Genomic DNA, 22,095 nt, shown 5'->3' on the forward strand with positions numbered 1-22,095 from the left:
CACATCATTGCTATGTGTTCCTCTCATTTCCTAGATTTTTATGACCACACATGTTATTGTTAGAGTTGATATGAGAATAGTTGGCATCTAATGATTGTTAGAATACATATTATGAGCATGACATCATGATTGCTATATGTTACTCTCATTTACAAGATTTTTATAACAACACATGTTATTGCTTAGAGTTGATATGAGAACAGTAGTAGTAAGTGCTATGGTAGAATATGAGTGGGCGCTGTAATAGCTGTTTTCCTCTCATTGTTACATGATGTTTGAACCATGACATGTTGCTAGAATATGAAAGCCATTGGCTTATTTTTTAAACTTGGGGTATGATTATGACCACGACATTGCAATTCTCTGTCTATGATATGTGTCACTTTTATAATAATCTTAATTCCACACATACTCTGAGCATGATTGTTTATTTTTGTCCTTTTGGTCTCCAATTTGAAATGTTGCAGCAGACGCAAATGCGCTGGCCTTCATTATTCCAAGACCTGGAATCATACCAGCCGATGGGTGGTGGTTTATCGCTCGTTCAGCTGACGGCGGTCATTTGATGCTCATTCGCACATACCAAATTGACCAAACCATTACATCAAACCACATGCAGTACAATGCATGGGGTGTTCGTGATATTGATGGCTATGGCTGCTTCGTGTTCGAGAAAGATCCCAGCTCCATTGGGCCAGGCGTATTCAACTGGAGGCAGGTTTACAGCCTCGGCAACCACTCCTTGTTCCTCGGGCTCAATTATCCGATCATCCAACCAATTATCGATCATATCACCGGCGATGATTATTGTGCTATGCAACTTCCATTCGCGAGGGGGGGGCTGTGTTTACACATCATACCATGGGTTTCATGAATCACCATATCCAGAGATTCGTTGACACCGCTTGTTGCCAGGTAATCTTCAGTGTGTGAAAGGCAACAAGCTTCCATGCGATGGATGGCTTTTGCAAACCCGACATGCGGCGATGTGGTTCATGCCAACAGCAAATATGCACAACTTGATTCGTGCTGATATCTAGACTGAGCCATGTATTCTGCTGCTGTAGCATGACCCTCTTTTGTTGGATATTATGTACTGTTGTTAGTTTGAAGCACTCCTCTTGTTTGAAGGATAGATACCTTCCTCGGATCAAGTGCATCCTAACTCACCTTCGTAGGATGTACTGATAATGATGATGGAGATGCTGTGCAGAAGCCATATATATATATATATATCAGTTAGGCTTCAAGTGCATACTTGTTAGTTAAACCTATGTATAAATTGTGACACTAAATACAACTAGTAAGTAGTACAGTAGCAGTACTATTATACGTCAGTCAAATTATTCATCATGTCCGCATATTGAATTGACGTGACAACACGCTGCGCGTGAGGTGACACAAGAATCCCGACAGCTATTCGGGTATTCTGCACTTCAGATTTGGAGTACCACTTATCTGTCGAAATCTTTCATCATTCACTTAAAACAGTCGATTGATCATACATTGAGTATCATATAACTAGAATTACTGATGCAAGTCGAAGAAGGATTGGCCGGTGCTGCGGGCTGGCGTCAAGTTCGATCCCACGGATCAGGAGCTGATCGAGCACCTTGAGGCCAAAGTGAGTGCTGATAGCGCGAGATTTCAATCTCTCATCGATTTGTACATACCAACCATCGACAACGAGCACATCATATGCTACACCCAACCTGAGAAACTTCTAGGTAAGACACCGATCGGCCGTCTACTTGCACAAACATATTCCTTTGTCTATACCTCTATTTTTCTTTTTAAACACATACCTGATGAAGCAATGACAATTTGATAGTTAACTAAAAGTGAAACAAGTGACTGCAACATGCCAAAGATGTTATGAAAATGCCAACTATGTACACTAAAACCTGTATTCCACAATACTGCAGGTATCACACTGAGTGGCCTAAGGAAGTAATTCTTCTAGCGCAATTCCAGGGCATTCAAAAGGGGCACGTGGACGCGTCGCAAGATACAGTCGGAGTGCGGCATGCACGCGATGTGGCACAAGACCGGCAATAGCTTGCCGGTGATGGTCAACGGCCGGCAGACGGGCTGCAAAAAAGGTTCTGGTGCTGCACACCAACAAGAACTTCGACCAGCAGAGGACCAACTGGGTGATGCACCAGTACCACCTCGGGGACCTGGAGCAAGAGAAGGAGCGGGAACTGGTCCTCTGCAAGATTTTCTACCAGACGAACACAAGGGCCAGGAGTAAAAAGATTATAAGTTAGTAGTTAGGTATTGGTAGTTGTACTACCTTGTCGTCCGCAAGTTGGTATTGCTGTTAATGATCTTTTGGTATGAACTTGCATTTGCTTCCAACCATCATGCCGAGGGTCGGCGTGGATATAAAGCTGAATCATTTGTTTCGAAACGAATTTTCAGGCACCTGATTTTTATTTGATGGGTAGCATAATCACCCGCCGTTCGAATTCCCAGTTTTCTAATTTTTACGAAACAAGTGCATGCACTTATTATCACGACAAAAAACAATATCCATGATGCATCCCAGTTATCAGTCTGTACTTGCAGAATTCTCTCGTTTATTGAGCACGTATATTGTTTTTTCAGGTCGAGCAAGTTTCAACTGGGCTGCAGACTGCCCAGGGTGGTTTTGTTTTTAACAGGCCCAGCCCATGACAACAACGGGGCACAAAGATCCAGCAGGTATCTACTGGCCTCTGGCCCGCCAGCGTTAGTTATATTTTGTCTTACAACATCCGCATGTAGTTTTTTTTACTGAATCAAACACACAGCCTAGTTCTATTTTCCTCTTGAAACGCATGTCTTACATCCGTTTTCTAATCTCTACCTATAGTTTTACTAGTTCATATACACGTATCATTATATTGAAAACACATGAAATTCCCTTTTCATATTTACATCCTTATTTTTGTTGTTTTTCCCACCCAGCGCTGATTTTTTACCACTGGTTTTCCCTTAAACCAACTCAATTGCCCCACGTCTTAATTGCTCACAAAAACAAAACGTTCTTTTTGGAAAATCAATAAGTTCTAAAAAAATGTTTATCATTTCGGTATTACAACAGTTCGGACTCCACCGTAATATGCAAAATAAGGTTGAACTTTTTGACCGTGGTCCTGGGCAGAAAATGGGCTGTAATAAATTACTTAAGAATTAGCAAATGGGCTGCAAATTATAAAAAATAGCAAATGGGCTTTATGTTGTCTGCCATAGATTTGGAGGGTGACTTGTGGGCCTACCAAGTTCATGCCTACGCAAGGTTTCGCAAAAAAGAAACTTAGTCAACAATCGACTCTACCAGCGTCAGACCGTTAGATGTCAATCTAACGGCAATTGTGCTTCTTCAATTTCTGATCTTCCTGCCCCAGCCACCCAAACCAGCGCCGTCGGAACCGCCTGCTCCCGCCTCCCGCGGACGACAGTGGTGCCGGGCAGGCCTCACGGCCCCATCATACTCGCATCCCTGGCCTATCTATCCCTCTACTCACCCACATCTCCTGTTATTTTCCAGCGACGGCAGCCGAACTAGTCAACCCTCATACTCTCCACCGCGTGGGCAGCCACTACCGTGTCTTCCCTGGCTCCATGTCGTTCCCTTCCTAGGCCTCGCCGTCGTCCACCGCCCTGGTGCTCTCGCTGCGGCGTGGTCAACGATGTCCATCCAATGGCCGTAGTGCTTCTTCAACCTCTGGTCTTCTTGCCCCAGCCGCCCAAAGCAGCACCGGTCGTGCCGCATGCTCCTCCCTCCCGTGGCCGACTGTGCTGCCACGGAGGCCTCACCGTCCCCATACTACTACCACCGCTGGCCAGGCCATCCCTCCACTCACCCACTCCCCCTGTTATCTGCGGCGACGGCAAGCCTCACACCGCAGCCGAACCAGTGAACCCTCGTGCTCCTCTCTGCGTGGGCATCCACTGCCGCGTCTTCCCCGGCTCCGCGTCGTCCCCTTCCTAGGCCTCACCGTCGTCCACCGTCGTGGTGCTCTCGGCGTGGTGTGGTCAATGTGGTCAACGACCGACTTCCATCGGAAGAGTGCTATACGTGGAGAGGCTCACAGCTGGGTCCACGGTAGCCGCAAGGAAGTGCCTCCTTATTATGCGCAAAATAATTATTCCTCCACCTGACAGCAGGGATCCACCGGACGGGCCACTAGTATTTCACGGAAAAAACATTTCCCCCCTGACTGCTGGGACCCACCGGACGGGCCCCGTATTTCGTGAAAAAAACGTTTGCCCCTGACTGCTGGGACCCACCAGACGGACCACCGTATATCGTGAAAAAACGTTCCTCCCACTATCAGCTCGGACCCACCGGAAGTGCCTCCTTATTACGCACAGAAAATTGAATACTCCCCCTGCTAGCTGGGACCCACCATGGTGGGAGGCTGACTTGTGGGCATACTAAGTTGACGGGGACAGAGGGCTTTGTCAAGTTAGTCAATATGAACGATTCTACCTCTAGTGACCGTACGATGTCCATTCAACTATCGTCATGCTTCTTCAATCGCTGCTCTTCCTGCTCCAGCCGCTCAAACAAGCGCCGGCGGGACTGCCTGCTCCCTCCTCCCTGCGGCCGGCTATGCTGCCGCGCAGCCCTCACTGCCCCACCATACTGCCATTGCTGGCCTAGCCATCGCTCTACTCACCCACACCTGCTGTTATTCTCCGGCGACGGTAGACGAACCAGTAAACCCTTGTACAGTCGTACTCCCCTCCGCGTGGGAAACAACTTCTGAGTCTTCCCTGCCTCCGTGTTGTTCCCTTCCTAGGCCTCGCCGTCGTCCACTGCCCTGGTGCTCTCGGCGTGGCCTGGTCATCGTGGTCAACAACGGACATGCATCTGAAGTGGACTGTACGTGGAGAGGCTGACAGCTGGGTCCACGGCCGCACGCAAGGAAATACCTCCTTATTACACGCAAAATAATGATTCCTCCACCTGACATCAGGTACCCACCGAAAGGGCCTCTATATTTGGCGAAAAAACGTTACCTCCGGTGATAGCTCGGACCCACCAGCTATATCTTCGTAGGCAAGGAAGTGCCTCCTTATTACGCACAAAAAAATGAATACTCCCCCTGTTAGCTGGGACCCAGTATAGTGGCAGGCTGACTTGTGGGCCTACTAAGTTGACGGGGACGGAGGGCTTTTTCAACTTAGTCAATATGCACGATTCTAGCTCTAGTGACCGTACGATGTCCATCCAACAGCCGTGGTGCTTCTTCAACCTCTGTTCTTCTTGCCCCAGCCGCCCAAACCAGTGCCGGTCATGCCTCGTGCTCCTGCTTCCCGTGGCCGTCTGCGATGCGGCGGAGGCATCACCGCCCCCTACTACTCCCACCGTTGGCCAGGCCATCCCTTTACTCACCCACACCCCCTGTTATTCTGCGGCGACGGCAGCCTCACACCGCAGCGAACCAGTGAACCCTCGTACTCCTCTACACGTGGGCATCCACTGCCGCCTCTTCCCCGGCTCCGTGTCGTCTCCTTCCTAGGCCTCGCCGTTGTCCACCGCCCTGGTGCTCTCGGCGCGGCATGGTCAACATGGTCAAGGAACGACTTCCATCGGACGTGGACTGTACGTGGAGAGGCTGACAATAGGGTCCACGGTCGCAGCAAGGAAGTGCCTCCTTATTACGTGCAAAATAATTATCCCTGCACCTGATAGCGGGGACCCACCGGACGGGCCACCGTATTTTGCAAAAAAAAACATTTCCCCGTGACTGCTGGGACCCACCAGCTACATCTTTGCACGCAAGGAAGTGCGTCCGGGCAAAAAAAAGACGATTCGCTTCCCTGACTGTTGGGACCCACCAGCTACATCTTCGCACGCAAGGAAGTGCATCCGGGCAAAAAAAACGATTCGCCCCTCTGACTGCTGGGACCCACCAGCTACATTTTTGCACGCAAGGAAGTGCCTGACAGTCGAGACCCACCTGGTCGAAGCGTACGTAGCGTTTTCATTCTGGTCGCGAATGTGTACGTACATACTGGTCGTTGTAGAGGCGCGCACGTGTCATAGTAGAGGCACGCACGTAGCATGCACACGTACGTAAAACGGCCAGGGTGCAAGATAGAAAATACGGCCACGTATGTGTACATACGGGCGGGGTGTCGAACGCCTACTCATGCATACGTACATGGCTGGGTCGGAACAGAGAAACATCATCATCGTCGTGTTCATGGGGAGCCAACCGGCTGGGTCGGAACGGAATGCGTGGTCGTGTTCATCGAGAGGGCTTGGACGGAATAGGCAATGGAAACGAGGCCTGGCGTACCGCAGAACGGAGGAAACAGACCTCCTACATTCGGAACGGGGTCCTGTTGATTAGGAGGGGTGTGGCGTACCGCAAAACGGACTAAACGGACCTCCTACGATCGAAACGGGGGTCCTGTTGATCAGGAGGTGTGTGGCGTACTGCAAAACGGACAAAACTGACCTCCTACAATCGAAACGGGGGTCCTGTTGATCGGGAGGGGTGTGGTGTACCGCAAAACGGATGAAACGGACTTGTGTTGGAGCGCTACGGTCGAAACGGGGGTCCTGTTCATCGGGAGGGGTGTGGCGTACCGCAAAACGGGACTCCACGGGATACTGTTCATCTCCACCATCTACCTCCTCCAGCCTCCATGGGCTACCGTCGACCTCCTCCAGCCTCCACGGGCTACCGTTCATCTAGCCTCCACCGCGCGCTACTCCACCGGCTACTGTTCAACCACCCCTCCACCATCCACTGTTCATCCAGCCCTCCACCATCTACTGTTCATCCAGCCCTCCACACCACGGGGTCCTATATACCCACCCCTCCACGGCCACCCCTCCATCGTCTACTATTCATCCAGCCCTCCACACCACGGGTTCCTGTTCATCCAGAGGCAACGCCACCGCTCACTGTTCATCCAAACCCCCCCGCAACACTCACTATTCATCCCATAGGCAGCATCGATCGGCTTCAGTTAGCAGCAGTAGCGAAGGAATCGCTCCATCGGGTTCAGTTAACAGCCATCAATCGATCGCTCGGGTTCAGTAACGCGTAGCCTGCAGTGCAATCGCTCGGGTTCAGTTAGAGCCCAATGCCTTGCTCGGGTTTAGTTAGAGCCAACACCTCGCACACTCGCGTGTATGTGTATGAGAGAAACGCGCATCGCTCGGCCCCCGACCTCCCACCATAACCGGCAACTCCCCAAAATTTTCCTCCCCCTCGCTTCTACCACGGTTTTTTCTGTCATGGATGGCCCAAAGAATGTCCTGCGGCTGCGTCTCCGGCCCGCCCAGGACGAAAAGCCCATTTTCTGTCATGATTTTTTGTCATGGAAGTACGAGCCTACCAAATCTATGATGATACCGGGTTTTGTCACAATTATCGTCATAGAAGTGTCATATGTATGAAAGAAAAAAAATTCATTCGACCCAAAATGTCACGGATGCGTCTTTTTTTTGTAACAACTCTTGCTTTGTTGCCAACCATGATGCTACAAAAAAAGACACATCTGTGACATTTTGGGCCGAACGAATTTTTTCTGTCATACTTATGACACTTCTATGACGATAATTGTGACAAGACCCGGTATCATCATAGATGTGGTGGGCTCCTACTTCTATGACAAAAAATCATGACAGAAAATGGGCTTTTCATCCTGGGCGGGTCGGAACGCAGCTGCATGACATTCTTTGGGTCGTCCATGACGGAAAAAACCATGGTAGAAGCGTGGGCGAGGAAAATTTCGGGGAGTTCCCGGTTACGGTGGGTGGTTGGGGGCCGAGCGATGCGCGTTTCTCTCGTACACGTGCGCACGTGTGTGCGAGGCGTTGGGCTATCACTGAACCCGAGCGAGGCGTTGGGCTCTAACTAAACCTGAGCGATTGCACTGCAGGTTACGCGTTACTCAACCCGAGCGATCGATCGATGGCTGTTAACTGAATGAGTGATTCCTTCGTACTACTGCTAGCTGAAGTCGATCGATGCTACCTCTGGATGAACAGTGAGCATTGCGGGGGGGGGGGGGGGGGGTGGATGAACAGTGAGCAGTGGGGGTGGATGAACAGGACCCCATGGTGTTGCCTCTAGATGAACAGGACCCTGATCGATTGACCCGGTTGGGGCTGGATGAACAGGACCCCGTGGAGGGCTGGATGAACAGGACGACCCCGTGGAGGGATCAATGAACAGTAGACGGTGGAGGGGTGCATGAACAGTTGCCCGTGGAGGGGTGGTTGAACAGGAGCCCGTGGAGAGGGGTGGTTGAACAGTAGCCGGTGGAGTAGCATGCGGTGGAGGCTGGATGAATAGGAGCCCGTGGATGAACAGTCGCAGGTGGAGGTCGGAGGAGGTCGACGGTGGATGAACAGTAGCCCGTGGAGGCTGGAGGAGGTCGACTGTGGAGATGAACAGTGTCCCGTGGAGTCCCGTTATGAGGTACGCCACACCCCTCCCATTGAACCAGACCCCCGTTTCGACCGTAGTGCTCCAACACAAGTCCGTTTCCTCTGTTTTGCGGTATGCCACACCCATCCCGATGAACACGAGCCTATTTCGACCGTAGGAGGTCCTACACAAGTCCGTTTTCTCCGTTTTGCGGTACGCCAGACCCTGCCCAATGAACTGGATCACGTTTTGAACATGGTCGGTCGAACACAAGGCCGTTTCCCCTGTTCTGCGGTACGCAAGGCCTCGTTTCCATTGCCTGTTCCATATAAGTCCTCCCAATGAACACGACGATGCATTCTGTTCTGATCCAGCCGGTTGGTTCCCCATGAACACGACGACGACGCTGTCTCTCCGTTCCGACCCAGCCATGTACACGAGCCCTTGCCGTACGTATGCGCGAGTAGGTGTTTGAGACCCCGCCCATATGTACGTACGTGGCTGTATTTACTTTCTTGCACCCAGGCCGCCGTACGTACGTGTACATGCTACGTGCGCGCCTCTACTACGACACGTGTGCGCCTCTAGTATGACACGTGTGCGCCTCTACATTGACCAGTATGTATGTACACGTTCGCGACCAGAATAACAACGCTATGTACGCTTCGACCAGGTGGGTCCTGACTGTTAGGCACTTCCTTGCATGCGGAGATGTTGCTAGTGGGTCCCAGCTGTCACGGGGGCGAATCATTTTTTTGCCCGGACGCACTTCCTTCCGTGCGAAGATGTAGCTGGTGGGTCCCAGCTGTCAGGGGGGAAACGTCTTTTCATGAAATACGGTGGCCCGTCCGGTGGGTCCTTGCTGTCAGGTGGATGAACTAATATTTTGCGCGTAATAAGGAGGCACTTCCTTGAGGCCGCCGTAGACCCAGCTGCCAACCTCTCCACATACAGTACTCTTCCGATGGAAGTCGGTCGTTGACCACGTTGACCAATCCGCACCGAGAGCACCAGTGCGGTGGATGACGGCAAGGCCTAGGAAGGGGATGACGCGGAGCCGGGGAAGACGCGGCAGTGGAAGCCCGCGTGGAGAGCAGTACGAGGGTTCACTGGTTCGGCTGCGGTGTGAGGCTGTCGTCGCCGCAGAATAATAGGGGGTGTAGGTGAGTAGAGGGATGGCCTGGCCAGTGGTGGGAGTAGTACGGGGCGGTGAGACCTCCGCGGCATCACAGCCAGCCATGGGAGGCAGGAGCACGCGACACGACTGGTGCTGCTTTGGGCGGCTGGAGAAGAAGACCAGAGGTAGAAGAGGCACTACGACCGTTGGATGGTGTAGGACCTTGAAGTATGTCTAGAGGGGGGGGGTGATTAGACTACTTGACCAATTAAAAACTTTGCCTTTCCCCAATTTTAGAGTTTGGCAGATTTTAGCTATCTTAGGAAAAGTCAAGCAATCATCACACAATTCAAGCAAGCATGCAAAGAGTATATAGGCAGCGGAAATTAAAGCATGCAACTTGCAAGAAAGTAAAGGGAAGGGTTTGGAGGATTCAAACACAATTGAAGACACGGATGTTTTTGGCGTGGTTCCGATAGGTGGTGCTATCGTACATCCACGTTGATGGAGACTTCAACCCACGAAGGGTAACGGTTGCGCGAGTCCACGGAGGGCTCCACCCATGAAGGGTCCACGAAGAAGCAACCTTGTCTATCCCACCATGGTTGTCGCCCACGAAGGACTTGCCTCACTAGCGGTAGATCTTCACGAAGTAGGCGATCTCCTTGCCCTTACAAACTCCATGGTTCAAATCCACAATCTTGTCGGAGGCTCCCAAGTGACACCTAGCCAATCTAGGAGACACCACTCTCCAAGAAGTAACAAATGGTGCATTGATGATGAACTCCTTGCTCTTGTGCTTCAAATGATAGTATCCCCAACACTCAACTCTCTCTCATAGGTTTTGGATCTGGTGGAAAGAAGATTTGAGTGAAAAGCAACTTGGGGAAGGCTAGAGATCAATATTCATATGGTAGGAATGGAATATCTTGGCCTCAACACATGAGTAGGTGGATCTCTCTCAGAAATGGTAAGTTGGAAGTGTAGGTTTGTTCTGATGGCTCTATCCATGAATGAAGAGGAGGTGGAGGGGTATATATAGCCTCCACACAAAATCTAACCGTTCCACACAATTTACCAAACTCAGTGGGACCGAATCATCAAACTCGGTCAGACCGATTTAGTAAACCTAGTGACCATTAGGGTTTTCAATGGGACCGACATGCAACTCGGTAGGACCGATATGGTTAGGGTTAGGGCATAATGTAATCTCAGTGAGACCGATTACACAAACTCGGTGAGACCGATTTTGGTAATTAGCTAACCAGAGAGTTGGTCAGGTAAACTCGGTGCGACCGATTTGCTCTTTTCGGTGAGACCGAAATGTTACAAAAGGGAAACAAAGAGTTTACATTGCAATCTCGGTGGGACCGATCGCTCACTTCGGTTAGACCGAAACGTTACGAAGGGAAACAGAGATATTACAATCCCATCTCGGTGAGACCGAGATCCCTATCGGTAGGACCGATTTGCCTAGGGTTTGTGGCAGTGGCTATGACATTAGAACTCGGTGGCGCCGAATAGGAAGAATCGGTGTGACCGATTTTGGCTTTAGGTTTAGGTCATTTGTGGATGTGGTAAAGTAGTTGAGGGTTTTTGGAGCATATTACCAAGCACATGAAGCAAGAGGCTCATTAAGCAACACTTCATCCCTCCTTGATAGTATTGGCTTTTCCTATAGACTCAATGTGATCTTGGATCACTAAAATGTAAAATGAAGAATCTTTAGCTTTTGAGCTTGAGCCAATCCTTTGTCATTAGTATTTTGAGGGATCCACTTTCATCATCCATGCCATGCCATTCATTGAGCTTTCCTGAAATAATAGTCTTGGAATAGCATTAGCTCAATGAGCTATATGTTGTTATGAATTACCAAAACCACCTAGGGATAGTTGCACTTTCAGATGGACATCATACGATCACTGCAGCTAGAATCGTATTGACTAAGTTGACAAAGCCCTTGGTACGCGTCAACTTAGTAGGCCCACAGGTCAGCCTCCGAAACGGTGCACCCCAGATGTCAGGGGGGAAACGTTTTTTCATGAAATACGGTGGCCCGTCCGGTGGGTCCTTGCTGTCAGGTGGATGAACTAATATTTTGCGCGTAATAAGGAGGCACTTCCTTGAGGCCGCCGTAGACCCAGCTGCCAGCCTCTCCACGTACAGTACTCTTCCGATGGAAGTCGGTCGTTGACCACGTTGACCAATCCGCACCGAGAGCACCAGTGCGGTGGATGACGGCAAGGCCTAGGAAGGGGATGACGCGGAGCCGGGGAAGACGTGGCAGTGGAAGCCCGCATGGAGAGCAGTACGAGGGTTCACTGGTTCGGCTGCGGTGTGAGGCTGTCGTCGCTGCAGAATAACAGGGGGTGTAGGTGAGTAGAGGGATGGCCTGGCCAGTGGTGGGAGTAGTACGGGGCGGTGAGACCTCCGCGGCATCACAGCCAGCCACGGGAGGCAGGAGCACGCGGCACGACTGGTGCTGCTTTGGGCGGCTGGAGAAGAAGACCAGAGGTAGAAGAGGCACTACGACCGTTGGATGGTGTAGGACCTTGAAGTATGTCTAGAGGGGGGTGATTAGACTACTTGACCAATTAAAAACTTTGCCTTTCCCCAATTTTAGAGTTTGGCAGATTTTAGCTATCTTAGGACAAGTCAAGCAATCATCACACAATTCAAGCAAGCATGCAAAGAGTATATAGGCAGCGGAAATTAAAGCATGCAACTTGCAAGAAAGTAAAGGGAAGGGTTTGGAGGATTCAAACACAATTGAAGACACGGATGTTTTTGGCGTGGTTCCGATAGGTGGTGCTATCGTACATCCACGTTGATGGAGACTTCAACCGACGAAGGGTAACGGTTGCGCAAGTCCACGGAGGGCTCCACCCATGAAGGGTCCACAAAGAAGCAACCTTGTCTATCCCACCATGGTCGTCGCCCACGAAGGACTTGCCTCACTAGCGGTAGATCTTCATGAAGTAGGCGATCTCCTTGCCCTTACAAACTCCATGGTTCAACTCCACAATCTTGTCGGAGGCTCCCAAGTGACACCTAGCCAATCTAGGAGACACCACTCTCCAAGAAGTAACAAATGGTGCATTGATGATGAACTCCTTGCTCTTGTGCTTCAAATGATAGTATCCCCAACACTCAACTCTCTCTCATAGGTTTTGGATCTGGTGGAAAGAAGATTTGAGTGGAAAGCAACTTGGGGAAGGCTAGAGATCGATATTCATATGGTAGGAATGGAATATCTTGGCCTCAACACATGAGTAGGTGGTTCTCTCTCATAAATGGTAAGTTGGAAGTGTAGGTTTGTTCTGATGGCTCTATCCACGAATGAAGAGGAGGTGGAGGGGTATATATAGCCTCCACACAAAATCTAACCATTCCACACAATTTACCAAACTCAGTGGGACCGAATCATCAAACTCGGTCAGACCGATTTAGTAAACCTAGTGACCATTAGGGTTTTCAATGGGACCGACATGCAACTCGGTAGGACCGATATGGTTAGGGTTAGGGCATAATGTAATCTCGGTGAGACCGATTACACAAACTCGGTGAGACCGATTTTGGTAATTAGCTAACCAGAGAGTTGGTCAGGTAAACTCGGTGCGACCGATTTGCTCTTTTCGGTGAGACCGAAATGTTACAAAAGGGAAACAAAGAGTTTACATTGCAATCTCGGTGGGACCGATCGCTCACTTCGGTTAGACCGAAACGTTACGAAGGGAAACAGAGATATTACAATCCCATCTCGGTGAGACCGAGATCCCTACCGGTAGGACCGATTTGCCTAGGGTTTGTGGCAGTGGCTATGACATTAGAACTCGGTGGCGCCGAATAGGAAGAATCGGTGTGACTGATTTTGGCTTTAGGTTTAGGTCATTTGTGGATGTGGTAAAGTAGTTGAGGGTTTTTGGAGCATATTACCAAGCACATGAAGCAAGAGGCTCATTAAGCAACAATTCACCCCTCCTTGATAGTATTGGCTTTTCCTATAGACTCAATGTGATCTTGGATCACTAAAATGTAAAATGAAGAATCTTTAGCTTTTGAGCTCGAGCCAATCCTTTGTCATTAGTATTTTGAGGGATCCACTTTCATCATCCATGCCATGCCATTCATTGAGCTTTCCTGAAATAATAGTCTTGGAATAGCATTAGCTCAATGAGCTATATGTTGTTATGAATTACCAAAACCACCTAGGGATAGTTGCACTTTCAGATGGACATCATACGATCACTGCAGCTAGAATCGTATTGACTAAGTTGACAAAGCCCTTGGTACGCGTCAACTTAGTAGGCCCACAGGTCAGCCTCCGAAACGGTGCGCCCCAGATGTCAGGGGGAGGAATCATTTTTTGGGCGGCTGAAGCAAGAATATCTGAGATTGAAGAAGAAGCATGACATCCATTGGATGGACATCCAACGGCCACAGCTGCTAGAATCGTGTGTTGTTGACAAAGCCTTGCATACACGTCAACTTAGTTTTTTTAGGGGACGCGTCAACTTAGAAGGCCCACAAGTGTGTGGCAGAGAACATATAGCCCATTTGCGATTTGTAAGAATGTACAGCCATTTTTAATTCTAATGGAATTTATACAGACCATTTATAGTTTGTTAAAAATACAGCCCAACTGCTAGCTAGGACAACGATTAGTAATTTCAACCAACCGCTCAAAACAGAATTCAAAAAAATTCCCACATTTTGATGGGATCCAAAAAAATTATCTGAAACTTCTAGTCGTATTAAATATAATTTCAAAATAAAGTTGTATTATGTTAAAATCCAACGGAATATTGCGCGCGCAACTAGTAATGAAATTAAAATTTTCAAATTCCAAAAATAATATATTTTTTGAACTAATTACGCGTTTGGTGCATTTTTTATAGTTACTGCCCAATTATTATAATTACATCCCATTTATTATTGATTAAAGTCCATTTTCTTGTTAAGCCTAATGCATACCTCCTAGGAAAGTTTGCAGCCCAGCGGGGCGGAGAATAACAAGTTGACCCGAATATTGTGTACAACTGTCGGCCCAGTTGCATTGCTAATGTTGAAAAAAAGGCCTGTCTAGTATAGTACAACCTAACATGGCTACTTAGCCCACATTCAGCGACGCCGGAAAGGCCCAAACAAGGCTTCCGTACATCTTTTTGAAGTCACTGAGCTCAGTTAATAACTTAAGAAAAAAGTTAGATTACAGTGGAACCTAATTAAAAGCTGTCATGAGCAAATAAATAATTCAACGGGTCCCACTTGTTCATGTGTGCGTGCATGTGTGTGTGTGTGTGTGTGTGTGTATGTGTGTGTGTGAGAGAGAGAGAGACCCATCGGTTGATGCTCGTAAATACGTCTTTCAGCCATATGCATTGCTGATGCTCAGTAAAAACTTATATAGTTGACACAATCATATAGAACATCATAGCACACTGAACTTGCAGACAAAAATTTCACGTAGGTGGCACAATCAGGATGGAAGCAGTGGATCGCTATGGGTAGGGCTATGTTGAAACCAACGAACTCGTACACAACGGTTCATCGTCTTTATCAATGACGGGGAAATATCTTGAATGTTGTGCAAAGAAAACAGACAAACAACACAATAAGTTCTGCTAGCACATTAAGTTGACGTACATCCCTTTCTAAAAAAAGTTCAGGTACAAAATTAGAACAGGTCACAATCAAATGTACTTGCACATCAGTGCTTCACACCCATAGCACGGATTTAACTAGTATCTGATAAGATTCAGTTGTTACCTCAAATTAGAGCACATCCAAAAAGCCAACCCTGCCTCTTCTCCCAAAGAAGCAGTGGCCTCCGCCGCGCGATGGAGTAGGCCCTGTGCCATCCATCATTCCGAGCAACACAGGGAAAGTCTGACGTTGACTCCTATAATGGATGTCGGCGATGGACCCCGGCACCAGTGCCGGCGACAGGACTTCGATTGATGGCTTGATCACTTCTTCGACATGCACGAACACTCGATAGAGGTACATCCCTAACATGGTCCGCGGCGACCTTGGTGGCGACGAATAGATCAACCCCGGTTCCTGCACCGGTATCTCAACACCAATCACCTTCGGTATGGTGGACGGCATCTTCATCCATGCCATAACCGTCAGAGCCCAACTGTTTGGGGGAACAAACATACTTATGAGCTCACCTCAAAGGTTGTTGATAAGCTCATTCATGGACTCGTTGTTCCAAGCTCGTCGAGGCATGCCGTGGAAGGTAAGCTTTGTTAAAAGCTCAAGCTCAGAGGGTACTGAGCCCCATCCTGGGTGCCACCGAACAAAGCTCACCAGCGCACCATCGCAGAACAAACGTCGAGAAGATTCGAACACACGACTGCAGTGAAAAGTTGTCCGGAACCTGACGAAGAAATGAGTCGGTGGCGGACAGACTTCGATGAGCAAGTCACTTATTTGGATGCCATGTGCAATGCCAAGAGATTTGGCAAGGTCGTCCAGCGAGACGGGAGGCCGATCGTCGTTGCTGGTTACCATCAGCACTTTGCCAGCAAATTGGTCGTCAAGCGCCACCATGCCACTGTTGAGCGACAGCATGCAACGATCGTAGGCAGGACGGACCTCAGGATCTCCGGCTCGGAGATCCGCATTGACCGGCAACATGATAGTGCGCTTGAGTACAGGGAGTACAGGAGGGGGATTTGGGGGAACTAGAGTAGGAATCGAGATTACAGAGGTGGGGGCGGGGCGGGAGATTGGGGATGAAAAGGTAGCATGAATTTCGAACACGTGCCAATATGCTCTCGGCGCGCAAGTGCACGAAAACACCGGTGGCGCCCACATGCCGGCCTAAGAGTTCTTATTCTTTCTTTTTTGGAGAGACCGGCCTTTTTTAGGGTCTTTTGAGAGCCCGGCCTAAGAGTCATAATTGACCTGTTTGGCATTGCGTTACTACTCGGCCCATATTCAACGACACCTCACTGGCCCAAACAAGTGTACATCATCGAAAAGACACTGAGCTCAAATTATATAACTTGAAAAAAGGAGATATACTCTGAACACTGGAGAATGGTGATGCCCTCATTTAGCCCACCAGTAGTTCGAGACAATAACCAGTTCGAAACAACGATATATACAACATTCAAACACTGACTAGTGACTACTACTGACATAAACAACAAGACATGATAGTTCATAAGAAGTCTTGCTACACCACCAAAATGCACCCATCTGCAGCGCTCAGACTATTGTGATCCAGACGAGAATGACATTCTAAACTGAGGCAACTATTACATAGTAAGAGTGACATAGACGAGAATGATCCAAATGACAAGGAATATGCATAACTACCCATCCAGAACTAGCAGCAAAGACAACAAAGTCATTCGAAGTGATGATCCAACACCATCATAATTTGCAGCCCCGCTTCAGCGGCCAGTGATCCGGAGACACCATTACTCCACCCTTTTGATGCAACAGTCCAATTACCTATCAACCTGAAGGCTTGAACAAAATCACTGCCTGTCGTAATTGAGACATCCAAGGATCAAAGTTAATCCGGATGCCTTTGTCATTCTCACCTTCTTTGGCTGCAGGCTGTATCATTGACAATTAGGGGAGTTTTCTCCCGAACTCCTAGGGCTCGCCGTGTAGACACAGTTTTCCATAGCGAATAGAGCCTCTCTGCCACCAAGTTCCTTGCCAACGGTGATCTCCTAGTTAATCGAATAATTGAGTCCGAGAAAAAGAGAGTGTGAACCAAGGCTATTTACCCGCCTCCGGCTGAAAAATCCTGAAGGCCCCAACAAGCTGGTATCCTGCACATAGACGTAACAGCCACTGTCTGGATACTCACATATTTCACGGTGCTTGTATACAGTGGGGTTTTTGCAATATAACTTTTCCAGCTCATTTGTCCGAATGATCAAGTCTTTTGACATCGTCTGATCGAGCGAGGAACCAGTTGTGCTTCCCTATTTTTGGTAAAGGTGGTGTGATTACAAAGGGCAGTAACTATAGGGACACTTCATCAATCAAAAAGGACAGGCATTGTTAATGTAAGATCAGCATTGTTCAGAGTATGAGTAGGATAATGCAAGAAACAACATTGATATATCCCTGTTGGAACTGGGAGGAAAATACATGGAAATGTATACTGGGTTCAAAAATATACAAGTGCCATGCATGGTTATAGTCATGTTATCTCGTAATTGATTATTCACAGGAAACTACCATGTCATGCATGTTATGTAATCATGTTCTGTCCTCACAAACAAATTCTTCAAGGTAACTAACAGACCATGCATTGTTATATACTTACATTCTATGGGCAAAATTTTTGTGAGGATGTTATTCTAGCCATTGATTGCTGAAGGGCGAATATAGGTATGTACACATGGTCAGCATTACAGGATTTCACTACTTCCAAATATAGAGTTCTCCATGTGCACATTTACATCCGTAATGTATGATTAGATGAAACCAAAAATATGGCGTCATCATTAACATGAGACGGAAACAACTTGCACGCGCCGTCCGAGCAATACGTGGTGCCATCTGCCTTGTCGATCGCGTAAATGATGCCATTGTGTTCAATAGCATCACAAAAGTGTGTATCAGCTTTGACGATGATCCACTGCGAGCTGAGTTGTCTCCAGCTAAAGAAGGCACCGGCATAAAGATAGGCGAGTCCACGGTCGAACAAGGCAATTAGCTTGAAGTCTGCGTAATTCGCATGTCGTGTGGGCACTTGACAGATTACAATCTTCTACAAAACAAGGTCCGTCCAACTGACGTGTTAATCTAGATGACTTGGACCGCGAAGTTAAAACTCTATATAATCCAACAGAGGAAGGATAATCTCATGGGAGGTATGGAAGTTCACGAGCACCAACTTATTACCGTCTTCTGTGAAGGCATCCATCCAGTGGGAGTTCATGTCGACCCAGTACATACCTACAAGAAGTTTTGGGTGATGGTAATCGGATCAAAGTCGAGGGAAATGATGTACGGCGACCCACTACATACCTGCAAAGAAGTTTCCGCTAATGGAGATCGGATTGAAGTCGAGGGGCATCATGTACGCCCCCGTATCATGGTGAGCCAATCTTGCAAGACCAGATAGCCATGTGCATGTCCTTTGAGCATGCAGCCAGCCGCAGGGCGCTCAACATAACCATACACGAACAACAGAGGTCGGGGATGTTACTGGGGAGATTGCTCCAATCGCGGCTCATATGGATGCTGCGCGGTTCACGTTCGGCCATGGTGGAGTTTGGAAGGTGGGGGTTTTGGGGGGCTTGATTTACGAGGGAGAAGGCTATCGGTGCTAGAGCGGCTAGCGAGGGAATAGTGGTACTGGGGGAGGCGAGCGAGACGATGGTACACGGGGGCACAGTGAGATCGAGATGCAGATAGAGATGGAGATGGAGATGGAGTGGTGCTATGGGAGGGAAGAGGGAGACGAGGCGAGGAATGCTATTGTGCTGTGCAGCGGCGATGACAGACTGCACAGTGCACAGGGTGAGGCTGACTTTGGTAACTCGAACATGCCGCCTGGACTAGTGTCACGCGCAGGGTGTTGTGACTTCACTTTGAGGACCGGATGAATAGTATTTTGACCATCAAGTGTACCACAGTTGTACTACTACTACTACTACTACTACTACTACTACTACTACTACTACTACTACTACTACTAGGAGCATGAGTACTCCAGTATTGTATAGCGGAAATAGGTCTCCCGTGCTAGCATGCCTGTTCACTTCATCCTCCAGGTATCATCCATACTGCGAGCAGAACCAAATTCGCGTGCATGCGGAAGCGCGAAGATGGGCCTTTGATGAGGATAATTGTGTACTCCCTCCTTCTAGGTGAGCGCAACCTAGGTGGCTGTAGATTGGACGAGAAAGAGCACCGGGACGACCAAAACTTCCAACCACGGCACTGTTACAAATGGAAGCAAATTCATCAATTAAGACGTAGTTATAGGGATGCCTTTTCAGCTCTCCATGCAGGCCCAATCAATGCCCTGCCGCGATGCATGCAGTGGTCGTTCTATTTCATCAAGGACGACATGTAGATCGTTCCACACTTGAGAAGAGGAAAAATGGAAAGGTAGAACATGACAACAGAGAAAGAGAACGCTGGCTAACGAGGCTGGGAGGGGATCGAGCAGGAAGTTAATGTTCCACGCCTAAAGGTTTTGGGAAAACCTGATTTTCATAAGGTGACTTTACTCACCACTCATGCACCAATATCCATCTGAACCAGCTACGCATATTTTTTTATCTGTTTGCATAGGTCCCACCTATCAGGAAGGATGGGCACGTACACGAACAGGTACGACTCCTTAGTCTACCTGCATAGCATTTTCTTTTAGTCTACCTAGCCCTCTAATCAACTTCCTGCACGCCACTTCTCCCATTTACTTCTCCATCGGGAACCGATTTTCCTCGGCTTCTTCACCTGACCTTCGTCTTCATTTGCATCCAAACCCCACTGCGTTCACATTGTTTTAACCTCTTTAAATAATCATCTACTACTTAACTTAGACTAGCCATCTAATCCTAATTCTCCAAACCATAGCCCTCCGTTCTAGCTGTTCCAGCGGCATTGGTCCTAGACCCAATCATTGACGGATTCCACCTCACGCGAGTCCTTATGGACGGCGGCAGTAGCCTGAACCTGCTTTATCAGGACACAGTGCACAAAATGGGCATCGACCCTTCAAGGATCAAGCCCACCAAAACCACCTTTAAAGGTGTAATTCCTGGAGTGGAGGCCCGCTGTGCGGGCTCTATAACATTGGAAGTGGTCTCCGGATCTGTGGAAAAATTCCTAAGCGAAGAGTTAATCTTCGATATCGTCCCTTTCCGTAGTGGTTACCACGCACTGCTCGGACGAACCGCATTTGCTAGATTCAATGCGGTACCACACTATGCATACCTAAAGCTCAAGATGACAGGCCCGCACGGGGTCATAACAGTCAACGGTAACATGGACCGCTCTCTCCGCACAGAAGAGCATACTACAACCCTCGCGGCAGAAGTGCAATGCGGCCTCCTCCAGCAAGCCACCAATCCGGCGACGACAAACCCGAGCACTGTCAAGCGAGTCCGGAGCACCCCGCAACAGGATCACCAGGTGCGCTAAGAGCGCGACTAGCAGTCCGGCCTCCGCTCAAACCCCATTAAAGCAGCATTCGTGCCACGCCTTCACAACTACGAACTCAAAATACCATGGGCACAGGCGGAGGCGCATCAGTGACTCACTCAATAGTGAGGTATCACTGCTGCATACTCTCATAAAAAATCCTTCCTTTTCTATTTCTTTCAAGACACTGCCTTAGGGCAACCTCTTAAGAACAGTCGGGTTGTCGGACTTATACAGGGGAGAAAATCAAGGAGGCAACAAGCTTTGCGCACAGAAGAAAATACCCAGGTGGAATATATTTACGATCGTTATACCTGTTTTATCTATCTGTACGGGGCCTGCCCCTGGATAGGACATGTCAGATAGTCCTATTTATCTCTGCTTAATGCATTCATTGTAAACATACGCTTAAACGTATTATTCCTCAATGGGAAATCATATATACCGTCATCTTATTATTCTTATTTGAGCATTTTTTGTCACAAATGTTTCTTTGATATTGCATCCGTACACCTTGGTACGGTCCATTTGCCAGGGGCTTCATATGGCGCCCCGTACTACGGCAATAATGTCCGAACACTTTAAACAGTACGGCACCCCGAACTTATAGCACTATATGCATCAGCTCCGAATCATGTCTTGGGTCCACAGTTGGGTTAGCCCGGCTCCCTTGTTTTGGTACCTTACGTTCTGTTATATAGGCTAAGGTAGCGCAGGGAGAACTACTGCGATTGTGTCCCGGTTCTTCCGGACGAGCACCTCAGTAGAGAAAGCCGGAAACTGGTCGGCATGGTGCGGCGAGAGCTGGTTGCTGTTCGAGAGGTCTTAAAATCATAAAAGATTTGTTCCGCTTTAGGCGATGAATCGGCCTTGTCCGATTTAGGTGTATAAAGCATCCCAATTCAGCCCTCCGAATTCTAGGGGCTTCGCCGAAATTTAAAATTATAGACTTCTATAGCTAAGTGAAAGTTATAAAGCCATATAGATCGATTGCCTTGTTCGCTGCGCCGGATACCTATTTAAGGGACCAAAAAATTGGATAAAGAGTATCCGGGTTTTTCCAGGAACACCGAGGTACAAGTTACATGGGGGCGGAAGCCGATGACTGGCCTACTTTCAGAATTCTATAAACAGCCGCATAGAAGGTAATATTTTAAATCAAATTGTGCTACAACGCACAAATAACTTCATCTTTAAATTACAAAAAGCGGCAGAGGTACATTTAGTCAAATATCTTGTCCTTGGTACATTCATCGGCCACGAGACGAGCGCCCTTCATAACGCCATCATAGTACTTCTCAGGATAGCGATGCGCCTTGCCCTCCGGCGGCCCGTCCTTAACCAGCTTCTCCGCATCCAGCTTGCTCCAATGCACCTTTGCGCGGGCAAAGGCCCGGCGGGCACCCTCAATGCAAACGGATCGCTTGATAACTTCAAGCCACGGATAGGCATTCA

The sequence above is a fragment of the Triticum aestivum genome, chromosome 4B (genome assembly GCF_018294505.1).
Source record: "Triticum aestivum cultivar Chinese Spring chromosome 4B, IWGSC CS RefSeq v2.1, whole genome shotgun sequence".
NCBI classification, from domain to species: Eukaryota; Viridiplantae; Streptophyta; class Magnoliopsida; order Poales; family Poaceae; genus Triticum; species Triticum aestivum.